The sequence below is a fragment of the Arachis hypogaea genome, chromosome 17, assembly GCF_003086295.3.
Source record: "Arachis hypogaea cultivar Tifrunner chromosome 17, arahy.Tifrunner.gnm2.J5K5, whole genome shotgun sequence".
Classification (NCBI taxonomy): domain Eukaryota; kingdom Viridiplantae; phylum Streptophyta; class Magnoliopsida; order Fabales; family Fabaceae; genus Arachis; species Arachis hypogaea.
This window is the reverse complement of record NC_092052.1, coordinates 33028604-33044791: the sequence shown is the minus strand read 5'-3', so window position 1 is coordinate 33044791 and position 16188 is coordinate 33028604. Positions and strand designations below refer to the sequence as shown.

Here is a 16188-nt window from a genome sequence, read left to right as displayed (position 1 = left end):
TAAGCATTAGAAATAAATAAAATTTTTATAACTAAATGTAGTGTAACAAAATATATATAATATTAATTAGTTCTTAAAAAATTCTAAAAAAATAGTTTCTCATTTTAGTAAAATAACTATTTATTAAAGTAGACAAATTAATTATTTTCTTCTCATATACAGTTTTTTTAAGACATAAAAGTAATTAATTAGGACATTGGTTAAGATAATTAAAGTCACTATTTCATTAAATTTTTAATTTAAAGAAAAATTCTAGTTAATTTTGGTATAGAAATTTCGAATTTGAAAACATTGATAAAAATTATGTTGAATTTTGATTTATTTGATTCTCATTTAAATTAATCACTACGTAAGTTAAAATTCTGTTTTGAAGTTATATTCGAACTTTAATCTGATTTTTAAAGTTTCAATTTACTTAGTTTGATTTTTTAACTTAGGTATCCGTGACTCATATTAGGGTTTTAAGTGTTTAGTTGAAAATAAAAAATAAGGTAAAAAAATTTCAATTGTCACATCAAATAGTCGCTAGAATGTATAATGTAGCAGTCATTAGTCCATCTCAATATGTCGTTAACGATTTTGTGAGACAGTGACAAAAATAAGATTAGGAACCAATGTGAGTCATAACTAATAAGTTGGGAGACTAAATTGAGTAAATCGAAATTTTTGAAATTAGATTGAAACATAGTTGTTAGAACCGAACCAGTGATCGAACCGGTCAAACTACTGGTTCACTGGTTTATTGGTTCAATCGATAAATCACTGGTTGAACCGATAAAACCGGTCTCACATAAATATAAAATATAAAATAGTTAAAAACTTAAAATTAAAATTTGAAATACATATCTTCACTAACATTTTATGAAGAATCAAGTCTCAACTTCTAAAAATAACTAATATAAAAAACCATAAAATTTTAATACTACAATAGTATCTTATTTTGACACAATAAAAAATAATTAATTCACAAAGCCTATCATCTAACTATAATATCAGTAGATTTTAACACTAATATCAAAACAAATAACCTTAATCACAATACTAGCAATAAAATAGATCAAGTAAATTAATAAATTTTTAGTGAAATTTATATTTATATTAATAATGGTATATAATTAAAATATAATTAATTTTAAAATAGAAAAAATAAAAATTAAATTAAATTAGATATTTATGTATACTATATAATTAGTATTTGTCAAGTATAGTACTTAAAAGTGTAATGGCTAAGTGACAAGTAAGGGTTGCTTTTGCTCCAAGGTTCTTGGTTCGAGACCTTGTGGAGACATTTTAAAAATTTTTTTAAGCAGACCAGTTCGGTTAGACCGGTTTACACCGGTTCTTACCAGTTCACACCGATTTTATTCCTTAAACGGTCCAAGGAGTAAACCGAACTGGACCCTAGTCCAGTTCTAGTCCGGTCACTAGTTTTTCGGTCGAACCAGCCAATCCAGTTCGGTTTTTACAACTATGGATTGAAATACGAACATAATTTCAGAGACCAATAAGTATCATCTCTTTATTGACAATTAAGTTGTTTTAATGGTAATTAAGATCTAATAATGGTTTATAATAAAAGAAGCATTCTTTTGCAACAATAAACCTATAGTAGTAGTTAGGGGTGTTCATAGATTCGATCATATCCATATAAATCCACATTATTTATCCGTATCTGATCTGTAATTTGAGGATATGATCTGATCTGTAAGATGATCGGATTGGATCGAATCGGATCCACACTCTAATCAGATAGAAGTAGATATGTTTAAAAAAGTAAACAAAAAAATTATTGACTTTTTTATAAAAATAAAATTTTTTAATATTTTTTATTTTATGGATATATTTAATATCTGATCCAAACATTAAAAGTGCGAATATCGAATTTGATCTAATGAGTTTAGTACGGATTGGATCGAAATTTCAGCCATATCCCATCTGTAAACACCCCTAGCAATAATAACTAAAAAATTATAATGATTATATTTTTAACTAAGAGGAAGTGCAAAAAAAAAGTACTAAATACAAGAACATTTAATCAAATATTAAAAAAAAAATTTACTTTTAGCCATATCCCATCTGTAAACACCCCTAGCAATAATAACTAAAAAATTATAATGATTATATTTTTAACTAAGAGGAAGTGCAAAAAAAAAAGTACTAAATACAAGAACATTTAATCAAATATTAAAAGAAAATTTTACTTTAAAACAGTTGAACTTTTTTTGCTCATATATATATATATAATGTAATAATAATAATAATATGATAATTGTTTTATATATCACACAAATATAAACGCTTTTTTTTTATGATCTTAAGAAAGGTTTTGTAAGTCCCTAACCTTGTTATCGATTTTTGTAGTGTTAGCCCTCATATTATCAATTTGATTCATATATAATTCAGATGATAAATTATTTGGTGACGTACTTCTTTTTTTACTGTGATATACTTGTTTATTATTATTATTATTATGTACATTGAAAAATAACAGGCCAAATTATTGCCATAACATAATAGAAGTATGGACGTTTATCATTCTTCTCTAATAGAGGAAACAAAATTCTTTTCAATAGTTTATTTAACGTTTAGTAGAATAAAAATAAATTTTATTAGAATAAATTTTAGTACGAGTTTAATATTTTTATTCATCATAAAATATTTATAGAATTACTCGTAGATAAATTTTGGAAAAAAGAAAAAAAACCATGATTTTTAATTTTATTTTTAAATAAAATTTATTTTTAATTTTAAAATAAATTTTATTTTTATTTTTTAATAATATTAATTTTTTACCGTATATAATTATTCAATTATTTTTTAATCATATATAAATAAATTACTCTTAATAAGACTTTTTTGTGTTATTCAATTATCTTTTTTAAAAAATAATAAAAAAAATTATGAACGAAAAAAATTAACCATCCTAATGATTTTTTGTATTTTTATTCATATTTTAATTATAAACATAAATATAATTTAATTATATTATTTATGAAATGTGACTATAGATGTAGATAAAATTTAGTTATATTACTTATATATAGTTTCATTGTATTGTATTACTTATAAAGTTAGATTATAATTATGACAATAGAATTGTTCTTGTATTTTTATATGTGTGACTAATTGGTGGTGTTAAAACATTATTCTTAATTATAAATAAGGTTTATAATTTAAAAAATCAAAGACTCAATTAAAAATATACAAAAAAAAAATGATGTTAAAATACTATAACTCTTTAAAATAAAAATATTCGAAATTCAATTAAAAATTATTTAAAATTTAAACTCAGTAAAAATTTATATTCAATGTGTTTTGTATTAAATATATTTAATAACCTATTATATCATATTGGTTGAAATTAGTTTTTATAATGTTAATTTTTTAATAACACTTTATTAAAAAAAACCATCTTTTCAGAATTTTTTAAAAACTAATTAATATTATATGTATTTTGTTACATTACATCTTGTTATAAAAAAAATTATTTATTTCTAATGCTTATATTAAAAATAAAAATAAAATTTAAATTAGTAAATTTTAATCTATAATATAATAATAATATAGTAATTATTTTATATATTATACGAATAAAAATTAATTATTTTTTTATTTATAAAAATTTTAAGAGCTTGTTATATATATATATATATATATATTTGATGAATGTGATATATTTTTTTATGTAAATAATCTTTTAAAAAAAATCTAATAGTTAATCTATTACTTTTTTGTTTTAGTCTAAATTAAATATTTTTTATTGTTTTTGAAAAGAAAATCTTTTGAGGAATTTAATAATATGTGATGAGGAACACCGAATAAATATACAAAAACTAATTAAAACACAACATAAAAACATCTTTAAAAAAAAACGTTTTAGGCGTCTTTATCTGAGTGGCCTCCTTAAATCGTTTTTATCGTGAAAATTAAATTAAGTTGTTACCGCATATTCCAAAGAGAAGGCATTAAATTTTTTAAAAAAACGAAATTCTTCTATTTAAATCACGTAATAACAATAATAATCAATAATTATTTAATTAGTAATTTTCACATAATAACAATAATAATTTTATATTTTAAATTGAAATCAAAATTAATTAAGTTCTAAAAAATTCTAGCTATAAGTCAACTATAAAAGTAGGAAGTTGAGATACATAGTACCACACTTCCCTTATTTACTATAATTAATTACTCTTTTTAATTTTTTTTTTATCTTTTTTTAATGGCAATTTATGTTCACAAAATTGCTCAGATCATTCCTACAGTTGAAAATTTGTGTGTACGTATACGAGTGATAAGGTTATGGACACTACCAAGCTATGAAAATTCTCTATTTACCATACTCAATTGAGATAGTTTGGCTCGATGAAGACGTAAATTTTCTACCAATTTTTTAAATAATATTAAATTGATGCTGGTGCGAAATTTATAACCCACAAACTAACCGTCAAGTGCACCGGGTCGTACCAAGTAATACCTCATGTGAGTGAGGGTCGATCTCACGAGGATTGATGGATTAAGCAACAATAGTTAAGTGATTTACTTTGTTAGACGAACAGAAAATAGTGTTTAGATCTCAATTGCATTAAAACAGTAAATTCAGAAAATCAGAAAGCAAGCAGTAAACAAGTTGTGAAATATATGGAGAAAACAGTTAAGGTTTCAGAGATATCTATCTTCCGGATTGACTTTTCTTACCAACTATTTTAATCATACAAGATTTAACTCATGGCAAACTATATGTGACTAAACCCTAATTCCTTAGACCTTTTTAGCCTCCTCTAACTCTCATTAATCACCAATTCCTTGGTCACTTAATTCCAATTAGAGGGTGAAGTTCAATTCTAGTTATATGCCACAGAAATTCTAATTACCCAAATATAAGAGGATTATATATCACGTATCCCGTTAAGTCCAGATAATTAGAAATTTAGGAGAATTTGTTTTCAAACTGTTGTTCAAGTAAAGAGCTTTTCCAAGTTATACAAGAACTCAATTAGAACAAGGGTCATACTTCCGTTCTACCCAAATTCATAAGATAAAGAACGAAAACAATTCTTGAAATATAAATCAGTACATGAATTAAAATAGAAAAATAATAGTATCAATCCATACAATAGACAAAGCTCCTAACCTTAACAGTGGAGGTTTAGTTGCTCATGGTTCAGAGAGAAAACTAGGATTCTGAAAAACTGTAAATTGCGGAATAAGGTAGAAGAGAAGAGAAGAGTCCGAAGGGCTGATTCTTTTCCCTTTTATATCTAATCCTAATTAATGTAAATTATAATTTTTTAAACTAAATAATATCTTTTCCTATTTTAAAAAATAATTTTAAAGCTTAATCAGAATAAATAATGATCTTCGCAAGCCTTCAAGTGGAGCGTGGGGACCATGTGCTCATTAAGGTCCACGCTGAACTTGGAAATTCTCAAGTTTAGCGTGGATGAGGTTGTATGTCTTCTTTGGTGTGTTCCTTGAGTCCACGTTGAACTTGGGAATTCTCAAGTTCAGCATGGAGGGATGTGTGATTCTTCCTTTGGAGCTTTTGATCTGGCGCTGAACTTGGAGTTCCTCAAGTTCAGCGTGGGGTTGTACGTATGAAATGGAAGAAAAGTGTATACTATTATATATCGTTGGAAATCTCTGAAAGTTAGCTTTTCAATGCCACTGAAATCACATCAATTGGATCTCTGTAGCTCAAGTTATTTCTGTTTGAGTGCAAGGAGGTCGGGGTTGACAGCATCATTCGCTTTCTTCCTTTTCTACTACAAAACTCTGTCAAATCCATCCGAATATTACCTGAAATAAATAAAAATTGCAAACAACTCAAAGTAGCATTCATAGTGGCTAAAGATAATTAAATCTTGATTAAACTCAACAATTTGAATGCAAATTCATTAGGAAAAGATAGAAAGGATGCTCACGCATCACAACACCAAACTTGAATTGTTGCTTGTCCTCAAGCAACCAAACTAATATAGGCTCAGGATGTGAATTTGCATGAGAGACGAGTATTCAATTAAGCTCCTGTCTCTTCTCAAAGTGGGATTTATACACTACAATCCTGAATAGTTTTGGCATCTCACTATCAATTGAATCAGAGAAATGTCATTGTCATTCGGAATTAGAATCCGGATCATATTATGAATTCTCTGATCTTTATACTTCAGTTTAATCCTTGAACAAAGAAGATATCCTTTAATCCTTAGTGAATTGGTGCTTTGCACCTTGAGCCTAGCCGTGACTTTAAATATTTTGTCTCAAGCTTCACTTGACACAAAAACACCACAAGCACTTGACTGGGGAACTCTCTTTAAGTTCTGATTTTTCTTTCAGTTGCTCCTAGACAGTGGTGCTCAAAGCCTTTGGCATACTCTGCTAAATGCATTTGGTCTCGACGCTAAATATTTTGTCTCAAGGGTTGCTTGACACAAGAATACCACAAGCATATGACTAGGGAAACAACTCTTTGAGCTTTTAATCATGTTTGACCTTCCTAGTCATTGATGCTCAGAGCCTTGGACCTTGCTTTTTATTTTTCTTTTGCTGTTTCTTTTGCTTCAAGGATTAAGCTTTCACTAATTTCAGAAAATTTATAATAGTTCTCTGAATTCTTGTTCCTTATACATCAACATCCCTTGATTCAAATTCAAATATGCACTGTTCATATCATGCATTCAAAATCACAAAGAACACCACCACATTTAAGTAAATAAGACTATTCTTTGTTATAAACTCTATTTCTCATGCACTACATCTTTCTCTTTTTCTTTTGAATTCAAGCTCAGTGAGCAATACATGAGACACTTTTCGAAATTACAAACAAATAACAGAATAAAAATAGCAAATTAAACTAGAACCTAGAAATTGAAATAACAAAGAATCATGCAATAACTAAGACAAAACAGCAGAAAACAGGGACATAACATAATAAGAACGGGAGGGAATATAGAATGAAAGGAGCTCAACCACCCTAGTTATCCTAGTGGCCGTTTCATTCTTCAGGTTGTGCTCCTCTGTGAAGATGATTCGCCTCCCTTTGGTGCCATTAAAATGAACAGAAAATTCACAAGCGAAGCGACATGCAACACCAAACTTAAAAGTTTGTTTGTTCTCAAGCAAAGAAAAACTGAAAAAAAAAAGACAAAGAAAATGTATGAAGGAGTAAAAATAAATATTAATGCAAAAGAAGTCGAATAGAAAAAAGACAAAAAAGATAAAAATTAAAACTTGTATATATATAAAAAAGGGGGGAGGTGTTACGTTGGTGGGAATATATATATAAAAGAGGGGAGGGAGGGTGGGGAGGTCACGGTTGGGAAGGGGGCTAGGATTATATATAGATAGATATAGATATGAGGGGATGAAAACGTGTGTGTATATATATGTTATATAATAGGGGGAGGGGAACGTATATATATATGTATATAAGGGAAGGGGGGAGCGTATGTGTGTGGAATGGTAAGAAGGGATTCATTCTCCACGTTGAATACACTAAGTTCGGCGTGAACCCAAGAATTTTTTTTTAACCCCCCACGCTGAATTTGGAGAATCCTAAGTTTAGCGTGGACCTGGCAGTGGCAATTTGCTTTTTGTCTCGCACATCTCATGCTAAATTTGAGATATTTTAAATTCAGTGTGGAGTCTTGCTTATTTGCTCTCTTTTACGTCGTTTTTCACGCTGAACTTAGGATTTCCCAAGTTTAGCGTGGGTCTTCTAACAAGTGCATGCTATTTACGTCGTTTTCCACGTTGAATTTGGGATTTTTCAAGTTCAGCGTGGACTTGGCAGAGGCAATCATCACTTTCGCATGCACACTCCACGTTGAACTTGGAAAATCCCAAGTTCGGCATGGACTTGGCAGAATCAACCTTTTCCAAAGTGGGCAAAAATTTTTCTAATTGTTCGGTTCCTGATCTAAAAATTTCTGCATGATCAAAACACACGTAAAACAAAGAAAAAACAGTAAAAACTAAATAAAAATCAAATAGATAATAAAACTAATGCAACGAAAAAATAACTAAGGATACAAAATTATCGGGTTGCCTCCCGACAAGTGCTTCTTTACCGTCACTAGCTTGACGGTCAGCTCCTCTAAGGAGGAGGATCATAAGGGCTCAGCTCTTCACCTCTCATTGTGAACTTCTTTCCTGTGCTCCCATTGATCAACTCTATATGCTCAAGAGACAGGATCCTGTTCACTGTATGAGGCAAGATTGGACATGCAGTGAATACCACCTTCATTCCTGGGGAGAAGTCTTCAGTGGGAATCTTTTTGTTTCTCCATCCCCTGGGTACTTTCTTCTTTTTGGAAACCTCCGCCTTGGTGGATGATGCATTCCCGACACCAAACTTAGGTTTGATGTCAGGAGAAATTTTATTGATTGTTACCAAAGGAGGTTTGAGCCGCAAATTCTGCTGTGCATCATCAGGGGGTTCTTGAAGGTTTGGATTAATAAGCTTAGTCTGCATGCACCTCTCTTCTTCACTTGCTGAATGTATATCTTTGAAGACATGAAAGACCAGTTGCTCATTATGCACTCTAAGCACTAATTCACCTTCTTCCACATCAATTAGAGCTCTTCCAGTGGCTAGGAATGGCCTTCCTAGAATTATAGAGACATTTTCATCCTCCCCCGTGTCAAGAATCACAAAATCTGCTGGGAGAAATAACTTACCCACTTTGACCAGGATATTCTCCACTAGTCCGTATGTAGGCTTTATAGATTTGTCTGCCATCTGTAATGCTATCCTTGTGGGTTGTGCCTCTTGGATTTGCAACTTTTTCATCACAGACAAGGGCATTAAATTTATGCTTGCTCCCAGATCACATAATGCTTTCTCAAAGGTTGTGCTCCCAATGGTGCATGGAATTTGAAAGCTCCCTGGATCCGACATCTTCCTTGGTAAGTTATTCTGAATGATGGCACTACATTCCTTAATCAGGACCACTGTCTCATCTCCCTTTAAAGGCTTCTTCTTTGACAACAACTCCTTCATAAATTTGACATAGAGAGGCATTTGCTCCAAAACCTCAGCAAAAGGAATATTTATTTGCAATTTTCTGAAGACTTCCAAGAACTTTGAAAATTGCTTGTCCTTGGTCTCCTTTTGAAGTCTCTGAGGATATGGCATTTTAGACTTGTACTCAGGAGCCTTTGGCAATGTAGGATAAGTGTAAAGAGAGTCTGGGAATGGGTTGTCCACACGATTTGGAGGGACGTGCTCTACTTCTTCCTTCTTCTCCTCTGGAGCTTCTTTTTCAACAGGCTCCTCATTAACTTGTGCTTCCGTACTTGCCACTTGTCCACTTATCAAGGCGATAGCCTTGTATTCCTCTCTTGGATTTGAAATTGTGTTACTAGGAAGGCTATTAGTGGTCCTCTGATCAATTTCATTAACTTTTGTGGCTAATTGACCCATCTGAATCTCCAAGTTCTTGATTGATGCTCTGGTTTCCTATCTAAAACTTTCCAATATTGCTTTCAAATCATTGTTTTGCTGGGGTTGAAAAGACTGAAACTGATGGTTATTAAAATTATTCTGTTGAAAACCACCCTGAGAATTATTATTAAAATTTTGTGGCCTCTGAGGTTACTCTCTCCACCCAAATTTTGGGTGATTTCTCCACCCTTGATTGTAGGTCTTAGAGTAGGGATCATTATTGGAATTTCTAGGAGCACTCCCCATGTAATTGACCTGTTTAGAAGAAGATTGAGCATAATCATAATTTTTATTTTGCATAAAATAACCTGTCATGTCATAAGGGACCTCTTGATGTGCATTTTGAGTGTTGACAGCTGAAACTTGCATTCCACTCAACCGTTGAGTAATCAGATTTATTTGCTGAGACAAAAGCTTATTCTGAGCAAGAAGAGCATCAACAGCTTCCACTACCAAAACGCCTCTCTTCTGAGGGGTCTCAGAGTTCACAGGATTCCTGTTGGAGGAATATAAGTATTGATTATTAGCAACCAACTCAATAAGCTCAGTAGTCTCCTCTAGTGTCTTCTTCATGTGCAAAGAACCACCTGCAGAATTATCTAATCGCATCTTGGACATTTCACATAAGCCCTCATAAAAGATATCCAGCTGAGTCCATATAGAGAACATGTCCGGAGGGCATTGCCTAGTCAGTAGCTTGAATCTCTCCCAAGCTTCATAAAGGGTCTCACCATCTTTCTGTCTGAAAGTTTGAACCTCCACCCTTAGCTTAGTCAGCTTTTGAGGTGGAAAAAAATTAGTCAGAAATCCGGTGATAACCTTATCCCAAGTATCCAGACTCTCCTTGGGTTGAGAATCTAACCACAACTTTGCTCTATCCCTCACAGCAAATGGGAAGAGCATGAGTTTGTACACCTCAGAATTCACTCCATTAGTTTTCACAATATCACAAATCTGCAAAAAATCAGAAATAAACTGATTTGGGTCTTCCTGAGGGAGTCCATGATACTGACAATTTTGTTGCACAAGAGTAATTAGCTGTGGCTTCAGTTCAAAATTATTTGCAGCTATTGGAGGCACCACAATACTTTTGCCATAAAGGTCTGCATTAGGAGCAGTGTAAGAGCCAAGCACTCTTCTAGGTTGCTTATTGATGAGCAGATAAATTATACGCTTTTTGACATTGTTTTTAGTATATTTTTAGTAGGATCTAGTTACTTTTAGGGATGTTTTCACTAGTTTTTATGTTAAATTCACATTTCTAGACTTTACTATGAGTTTGTGTGTTTTTCTATGATTTCAGGTATTTTCTGGCTGAAATTGAGGGACTTGAGCAAAAATCAGATTCAGAGGTTGAAGAAGGACTGCTAATGCTGTTGGATTCTGACCTCCCTGCACTCAAAGTGGATTTTCTGGAGCTACAGAACTCAAAATGGTGCGCTTCCAATTGCGTTCGAAATTAGACATCCAGGGCTTTCCAGAAATGTATAATAGTCCATACTTTGGCCAAGTTTAGACGATGTAAAAGGGCGTTGAACGCCAGTTCTACGCTGCTGTCTGGAGTTAAACGCCAGAAACAAGTCACAAACCAGAGTTGAACGCCAGAAATACGTTACAACCTGGTGTTCAACTCCAGAAAGAGCCTCTGCACGTGTAACATTCAAGCTCAGCCCAAGAACACACCAAGTGGGCCCCGGAAGTGGATTTATGCATCAATTACTTACTTCTGTAAACCCTAGTAGCTAGTTTATTATAAATAGGACCTTTTACTATTGTATTAGACATCCTGGATTGTATTTTGATCCTGTGATCTCGTTTTGGGGGCTGGCCATTCGGCCATGCCTGGACCTTTCACTTATGTATTTTTAACGGTAGAGTTGCTGCACTCCATAGATTAAGGTGTGGAGCTCTGCTGTTCCTCAAAGATTAATGCAAAGTACTACTGTTTTCTATTCAATTCATATTATTTCACTTCTAAGATATTCATTCGCACTTCAACCTGAATGTGATGAACGTGACAATCATCATCATTCCCTATGAACGCGTGCCTGACAACCACTTCCGTTCTACCTTAGATTGAATGAGTGTCTCTTAGATCTCTTAATCGGAATCTTCGTGGTGTAAGCTAGAATGATGGCGGCATTCAAGAGAATCCGGAAAGTCTAAACCTTGTCTGTGGTATTCCGAGTAGGATTCAATGATTGAATGACTATGACGAGCTTCAAACTCGTGAGTGCTGGGCGTAGTGACAGACGCAAAAGGAGGGTGAATCCTATTCCAGCATGATCGGGAACCTCAGATGATTAGCCGTGCCGTGACAGGGCATCTTGGACCATTTTCACAAAAGGAGGGGATGTAGCCACTGACAACGGTGATGCCCTTGCATAAAGCCAGCCATAGAAAGGAGTAAGACTGATTGGATGAAGACAGCAGGAAAGCGGAGGTTCAGAGGAACGAATGCATCTCCATACGCTTATCTGAAATTCTCACCAGTGATTTACATAAGTATTTCTATCCTTCTTTTATTAATTATTTTCGAAAATCCCATTACTATTTTATATCCGCCTGACTGAGATTTACAAGGTGGCCATAGCTTGCTTCATACCAACAATCTCCGTGGGATTCGACCCTTACTCACGTAAGGTATTACTTGGACGACCCAGTGCACTTGCTGGTTAGTTGTATCGAAGTTGTGACAAATTATGAATTGAGATTAGAGCATCAAGTTTTTGGAGCTATTACCAGAGATCACAATTTCATGCACCAAGTTTTTGGCGCCGTTGCCGGGGATTGTTCGAGTTTGGACAATTGACGGTTCATCTCGTTGCTCAGATTAGGTAATTTTCTTTTTGTTTTCTTTTCAAAAATTTTTCAAAAATCTTTCAAAATTTTCTCCTTTGTTTTCGAAAAAATTTTAAAAAAAATGTTTTCAAAAATATATTTTTCTTCAGAATTTTTAAGAATGAATTCTAGTGTTTCATGAAGCATGTAAAGTCTGGCTGGCTGTAAAGGCGTGTCTAAATTCATTTGGACTGAGGCTTCCAATTTGTTATCAAGAGCAAGCTAGTTGTTGCTAATCCACCTGCTGCTGTTCCTGATTTACATACTAAAGCTTGGCTGGCTATTAAACCATGCCTGACCCTTTGATTGGAGCTTTAGACTAAAGAGCATAAGATTCCTGGAATTCATATTAAAAATTTTGGAATCCTTATTTTTGTTTTTCAAATAATTTTCAAAAAAAATACAAAAAAATTAGAAAATCATAAAAATCAAAAATATTTTTTGTGTTTCTTGTTTGAGTCTTGAGTCATGTTATAAGTTTGGTGTCAATTGCATGTGCATCTTTCATTTTTCGAAAATAATCATGCATTCATAGTGTTCTTCATGATCTTCAAGTTGTTCTTAGTAAGTCTTCTTGTTTGATCTTTGCATTTGCATGTTGTGTCTTTTCTTGTTTTTCATATGCATTCCTGAATTCTTTATGTCTGAGCATTAAAGAATTCTAAGTTTGGTGTCTTGCATGTTTTCTTTGCATTAAAAATTTTTCAAAAATATGTTCTTGATGTTCATCATGATCTTCATAGTGTTCTTGGCGTTCATCTTGACATTCATAGCATTCTTGCATGCATTCACTGTTTTGATCCATAACTTTCATGCATTGCATCATTTTTCTTGTTTTTCTCTCTCATCATAAAAATTCAAAAATAAAAAAATATCTTTCCCTTTTTCTCTCTTAAAATTTCAAAAATTAGATTTGACTTTTTCAAAAATTTTAAAATCTAGTTGTTTTCATGAGTCAAATCAAATTTTCAATTTAAAAATCTTATCTTTTTCAAAATCTTTTTCAAAAATCAAATCTTTTTCAAATTCTTTTTAGTTATTTTCGAAAATTTCAAAAATATTTTTCAAAATCTTTTTCTTAATTTTACATCATAATTTTCGAAAATAACAATAACAATTAATGTTTTGATTCAAAAATTTCAAGTTTGTTACTTGCTTGTTAAGAAAGATTCAAACTTTAAGTTTTAGAATCATATCTTGTGATTTCTTGTGAATCAAGTCATTAATTGTGATTTTAAAAATCAAATCTTTTTAAAAAAAAAAACTAATTTCAATCATATGTTTTCAAAAATATCTTCTCATCCTATCTTTTTCAAAATTTGATTTCAAAATATCTCTTCTAACTTCTTATCTTCTTATCTTTTCAAAATTGATGTTCAAATTTGTTTCAACTAACTAACTAACTTTTTGTTTGTTTCTTATCTTTTTCAAAACCACCTAACTAACTTTCTCTCTCTAATTTTCAAAAATATCTCCCTCTTTTTCAAAAATTCTTTTTAATTAATTAATTATTTTAACTTTTGACTTTAAACTTTCCAAAAAATTACTAACCTTTTTCAAAAATTATTTTTCGAAAATTACAAACTCTTTTTCAAAAATTATTTTTTTCGAAAATCCTCTTCCTCTTATTCTATTTATTTATTCATCTACTAACATCTCTTCCTCACATCACTCACCAAATTCGAACCCCCTTTTTTATCTGTGTTCGAATTTTTTCTTCTTTTCTTCTTCTACTAACAATAAGGAACCTCTTTACTGTGACATAGAGGATTCCTCTTCTTTTCTTTTTCTCTTCTCTTTCTTATGAGCAGGGACAAAGAAAAAGGCATTCTTGTTGAAGCTGATCCAGAACCTGAAAGGACTCTGAAGAGAAAACTAAGAGAAGCTAAATTACAACAATCCAGAGACAACCTTATTGAAAATTTTGAACAAGTAAAGGAGATGGCAGCCGAACCCAACAACAATAATGTAAGGAGAATGCTTGGTGACTTTACTGCACCTACTTCCAATTTACATGGAAGAAGCATCTCCAATCTTGCCATTGGAGCAAATAATTTTGAGCTGAAACCTCAGCTAGTTTCTCTGATACAGCAGAACTGCAAGTTTCATGGACTTCTATCTGAAGATCCTTTTCAGTTCTTAACTGAATTCTTGCAGATATGTGATACTGTTAAGACCAACGGAGTAGATCCTGAAGTCTACAGGCTCATGCTTTTCCCTTTTGCTGTAAGAGACAGAGCTAAAGTGTGGTTGGACTCTCAACCCAGAGATAGCCTGAACTCTTGGGATAAGCTGGTCACGGCTTTCTTAGCCAAGTTCTTTCCTCCTCAAAAGCTGAGCAACCTTAGAGTGGATGTTCAAACCTTCAGACAGAAAGAAGGTGAATCCCTCTATGAAGCTTGGGAAAGATACAAGCAGCTGACCAAAAAGTGTCCTTCTGACATGCTTTCAGAATGGACCATCCTGGATATATTCTATGATGGTTTATCTGAGCTATCAAAGATGTCATTGGACACTTCTGCAGGTGGATCCATTCACCTAAAGAAAACGCCTACAGAAGCTCAAGAACTCATTGACATGATTGCTAATAACCAGTTCATGTACACTTCTGAGAGGAATCCTGTGAGTAATGGGACGCCTATGAAGAAGGGAGTTCTTGAAATTGATACTCTGAATGCCATATTGGCTCAGAATAAAATATTGACTCAGCAAGTCAATATGATTTCTCAGAGTCTGAATGGAATGCAAACTGCATCCAACAATACTCAAGAGGCATCTTCTAAAGAAGAAGCTTATGATCCTGAAAACTCTGCAATAGCAGAGGTAAATTACATGGGTGAACCTTATGGAAACACCTATAATCCATCATGGAGAAATTACCCAAATCTCTCATGGAAGGATCAAAAGCCTCAACAAGGCTTTAATAATGGTGGAAGAAACAGGTTTAGCAATAGCAAGCCTTTTCCATCATCCACTCAGCAACAGACAGAGAACTCTGAACAAAATACTTTTAATTTAGCAAACTTAGTCTCTGATCAATCCAAGGCCACTGTAAGTTTCATGAATGAAACAAGGTCTTCCATTAGAAATTTGGAAGCACAAGTGGGCCAGCTGAGTAAAAGGATCACTGAAATTCCTCCTAGTACTCTCCCAAGCAACACAGAAGAGAATCCAAAAGGAGAGTGCAAGGCCATTGACATAAGCACCATGGCTGAACCTCTAAGGGAAGGAGAGGACATGAATCCCAAGGAGGAAGACCTCCTGGGACGTCCAGTGATCAATAAGGAGCTTCCCTCTGAGGAACAAAAAGAATCTGAGACTCATCTAGAGACCATAGAGATTCCATTGAACCTCCTTATGCCATTCATGAGCTCTGATGAGTATTCCTCTTCTGAAGAGAATGAGGATGTTACCGAAGAGCAAGCTGCCAAGTTTCTTGGTGCGATCATGAAGCTGAATGCCAAATTATTTGGTATTGAGACTTGGGAAGATGAACCTCCCTTGTTCACCAATGAACTAAGTGATCTGGATCAACTGACATTGCCTTAGAAGAGACAGGATCTTGGAAAGTTCATAATACCCTGTACCATAGGCACCATGATCTTCAAGGCTCTGTGTGACCTTGGTTCAGGGATAAACCTCATGCCTCTCTCTGTAATAGAGAAACTGGGAATCTATGGGGTGCAAGCTGCTAAAATCTCATTAGAGATGGCAGACAATTCAAGAAAACAGGCTTATGGACAAGTAGAGGACGTGTTAGTGAAGGTTGAAGGCCTTTACATCCCTACTGATTTCATAGTCTTGGATACTGGAAAGGAAGAGGATGAATCCATCATCCTAGGAAGACCTTTCCTAGCCACAGCAAGAGCTGTGATTGATGTGGACAGAGGAGAATTGATCCT

The 16188-nt window shown here is 32.9% G+C and overlaps 2 non-coding genes across 2 annotated transcripts; one reads left to right on the top strand and one right to left on the bottom strand.

Annotated features, from left to right (window-relative positions):
- Positions 1-10109: 10109 nt before the first annotated feature.
- LOC112768707 (small nucleolar RNA R71) lies at positions 10110-10215 on the top strand. Its single transcript, XR_003186105.1, has one exon. It is a non-coding gene; the product is annotated as a small nucleolar RNA R71 (small nucleolar RNA).
- A 4411-nt stretch (positions 10216-14626) lies between these two features.
- On the bottom strand, positions 14627-14733 carry LOC112768410 (small nucleolar RNA R71). Its single transcript, XR_003185843.1, has one exon. It is a non-coding gene; the product is annotated as a small nucleolar RNA R71 (small nucleolar RNA).
- Positions 14734-16188: the final 1455 nt, after the last annotated feature.